The 4,165-nt window shown below is 38.9% G+C and overlaps 1 pseudogene; it reads left to right on the top strand.

Annotated features, from left to right (window-relative positions):
• Ap2s1-ps2 (adaptor related protein complex 2 subunit sigma 1, pseudogene 2) lies at window positions 1-3,839 on the top strand (annotated as a pseudogene).
• The last annotated feature ends 326 nt before the right edge of the window (window positions 3,840-4,165 follow it).

Below are 4,165 nucleotides of genomic sequence, written 5' to 3' on the forward strand. Positions count from 1 at the left end.
ATGATCCGATTCATCCTCATCCAGAACCGGGCAGGCAAGACACGCCTGGCCAAGTAATATATGCAGTTCGATGATGATGAGAAGTAGAAGTTGATTGAGGAAGTGTACGCCGTGGTCAACATTAGGAATGCCAACCACACCAACTTTATGGAGTTCCGGACCTTCAAGATCATCTACTGGCGCTACACTGGCCTCTACTTCTGCATCTGCCTGGACATCAACCACAACAATCTGGCCTATCGTGAGGCCATACACAACTTCGTAGAAGTGATAAATGAATACTTCCACAATGTCTGTGAAATAGACCTGGTGTTCAACTTCTACAAGGTTTACAAGGTGGTAGATGAAATGTTCCTGGCAGGAGAGATCCGAGAGACTAGCCAGATGAAGGTGCTGAAGCAGCTGCTGAAGCTGCAGTTGTGAGGCGGGCCTCCGCCCAGCCTGGCCTGCTGGGCCAACCTGCCTGCTCATCCTCTGGCAGGCTCAAGGCCCACTCCAGGAGTCCCCTCCCTTCCTCATCTGGCCCAGAGGAATGACCCAGCAGGGTCTAGGCCACAGGGGAGGAGGTCAGAACCCACTGCCTCTGGGCCCCATGTGGATAGCAGAGGCCACCGTGATGTCCCGAGTAACTGTGCCAATGTCCTGTGAGTGTGTGTGTGTTCAGCCCCCAATAAACCCGTGGTACCGTTGGCAAAAAAAAAAAAAGAAGGAAATGAAGATAAACAGCCACTTGGGAATCATGAGCAAGAACTTATCAGAGTGTCTCAATAATCCTGCTTCTCCTGTGCAAGGAAACAAGGTTCACTGGAAAAGAACAGGAAGACAAGGGATGTGTGGGTGCCTATGAATTGCTTGTATTCTACATATCAAAGCCATAATCACAGAGTGAAATAATGCACCTATGTTTGAGAGAGAGTTTTTCAATCAGTAAGTGTCTGTTGAGGTCATTTGTATGGATACTAACCCAATGTGACTGGTTTCCTTTTCAGACATGGACAAGATCCTTTTCAGACAGGATAAGATTGTATGAAGACAGATAGAAAAACTGCAATTTATATCAGAAGAGGAAGCACAGAATAAAATAGTCTTGTGAGGATCTTGACCCTGGAATTCCACACTCCAGAATTGTGACGTACTTGATTTCTGTGGTTTTGGCCACTATCCTGTAGCAAGCTTGACAATAGAACACAGACATATTAGTGGTGCAGCCTCTCTAAGAAGCAGCACTCAGTGAGAAGACTGATATGAAATGAGGACGGAACTAGAGGCCAGAGGAAAAAATGAGGAAGCTAACTAAGAAAGGATGATGGCTGAGCTTTACCACAAACACTGCACCAGAAGTCATGTCACTAACCTGCATACCAGCGCTGATGTGAAGTTAGCAAATGGTACTGAGTTTGGAGCCATGCAGCCCCAGTCACTGCTTTGCAAATGACTCACTGGATGCAATGTAGCCCAGAGTGAAAATAATTTAAATGTCATTTTGCGGAAAGTAATTTTGTCAGCTGAAATATTAGAATGATTTAATTAGTGTCCTTGAAACATTTTCTGAAAGGATACTTCTGGTTAAATATTGCAATTATAGACTCACTGAGCAGTAAACAGGATTCTGCCTCTAGAAAATAATGTTCTGATTTTCTCATCAGAGGTATTTCTACTGTTTATATAGATTACATGAACTCTCATTAGCAGGGGTAGGCAAAGGCATAAAGATGATTGTACACCAGGGAAAAGCTCACCTGTGAGTTCTAGCATTAAGGACAGTGGTCAAGAGGCAAGGTCAATAGTAATGGGAGCTATGTAGTTTGTTTAGCCCAGTGTCTGTGCTGGTAAAATCTCAAGTTCTGATTTGCAAGAGAAAAAAGTGCTATGTCTTATTTTGCATAAAGGATCTGTCTGTGTTTTCATAAATCAAGAATCATACTGATGATTTTGAAATAAATGCACAATGTGGCTGGCAGATACAAAGGAGGAAATTTTATCATGTGTTTTAACAGGATTCAGACATGACTTAGAAAAGTAATTTTTCTTCTTCTCCCTCTTCTTTTTTTCTCCAATATAGTATGACCTATTATATAGGTCTATATAGTAAACCTGTACTAAATCTACGTGGTCTCAAGAAATATTGTTTTATTAACTCATCATTTGGAATCCAGGACATTTGGATGTTTTTAAACACCAAAGTTTTAGACTCTAGATGTAAATCTGAAGCCCATCCTTTCTCAATCTCAACTAAGAGTTCTCCATTAAGCTGTAGTAAATCAGCAGTCTTCTTGGAATGTCACTTTGGAAATCTGTCACTGATATATACTTGAAAATGTATTCCAAGCAAAGCATTACCATCTATTCACCTGCACAAACAAAGTAGAATCAGTTATGGTTAGTATTAATTGTCAACTTTACGCAGATGAAACAGGACTTCGGGGATATCTGTGAATGCGTGGTGAGGATCAGTGTGTCTTTTGAGATGCCTGTGGAGATTGTCTTTAGCTAATTATTTTGTGAAGATGCCTTTTTTGCATAACTATTTCTTAAGTAAGGGATTTTGAACTAAAAAATGGAGAGGGTCAGCTCAATACTAGCATGTATGCATTAATTCATTTCTCTCTGCTCTTGTCTATGGATATAATGTGACTCCCTCCTTCAAATTTTATCTACTTGGATTCCATGGCAAATTGAACTATAGAGTTGAGAGCTAAAAGCCAAAATGAAAGTAAAGTAAACAAACAACACCACCAACAACAAAGACAAAAACTGCAACATCTAGTGCAGTAGAGCCCCAAAGGTACAGCCACATTAACGAGGATACAGGGAATACACAGTCAAGTCATCCAATGCAGTTTATTCAAAGTTTAAACTTCCTTTTAAAGGCAAAGCAGAAGAAAAATTTTTCATAGATTTTAGTTTTCACCAGGTGTTGTGTTCTTAGCTTGTCTTGATTCAAAGTAACTCAAAGCTCCTTGCAGAACGAGAAATCTGCCAGCACTCCAGCTCATAGATGTGTTGCATTATGAAGTAAAAACAAAGTTACTTTCTTATGAGTAAAGGATCATGAAGTCCTCTTTATGAGAAAGTGTCCTTCCTTTTTTATTTCAGAGTGCTAAGATTGGCAGGAATTTTCTGTTGCCTTGCAGTTAGCAAGCTAGGAGAATCGTCTCATGCCATTTCTCTACTAACAACAAATTACTCTTTTCTGCCTTAAGTTGCCTTTGCCAGAGGATTTTATCACAGCACACCAATTTCTTCCAGATAGCACCTCAGTATACTTCAGTATGTGTGGTTAACAGAATAGGAAAGAGTATATAATTTTACTCAGAGGGGAATAGTATGGACTGTTTCCTGGGATAAGGAGAGCACACTTTATCAATGATCTCTGAGTTTTACTGGATAGGAAGAAAGAATATATTACATTTTGTAATAAGTGCAGCTAGGTACAAGAGAGAGAGAATGATAAGTGCCTTCAGTGATCACAGACATGTGCATAGAAAAAAGAAAAAGAAAGCCAAACCTTCATGATGCAATTTTCTTCTTTCTAATTCAGACCTAATAAGTATTTGCTGTGGTGCATCAGTGTGATGGCTAATAGTGGCTATAAACATGGCCTCTAAGAAGAAGAACATCAATTGAGTACTTTTCTGTTTTATGCTGACTCATCTGTATGACATTTTCTTCATTACTAATTATTAAGTTTCTAGCCCACTGTAAGCAATGCTACTCAGGTAAGGTAAGCCACAGCTGAATTAAATGGAATTCAAGCCAGGAACCCTTGTACATGCCATTAGTACCAATCCTAGATATCAGAAACATCTGTGTCTGTCTGAGTTGAGACAGCCAGGACTATATACAGAGTATAATAAAATAATTCATATACTAAATAATACTAAATAATATCTATACTAAATAATAATAAACACACATATAGTAAATAATAAATATTCTACTTGCTTTCAATTTATTTAAATATTCTTAATTTTTTCAGTGGTCACCTAATTCTTCAATTTATAGATAAACATTTAAAGATGAAGGTATTTTATGAGAAGCAACTCCTTAAAACTAGGTGATATTGATCTAAAGGAGACTCATATGAGACAGAGTCATTATATACCAACAAGCATATTAAGGTATAACCAGTAAAGAAGTGAGAGGTATTGTTTATATTGAGGTG

This window comes from Rattus norvegicus, chromosome 2, assembly GCF_036323735.1.
Source record: "Rattus norvegicus strain BN/NHsdMcwi chromosome 2, GRCr8, whole genome shotgun sequence".
NCBI classification, from domain to species: Eukaryota; Metazoa; Chordata; class Mammalia; order Rodentia; family Muridae; genus Rattus; species Rattus norvegicus.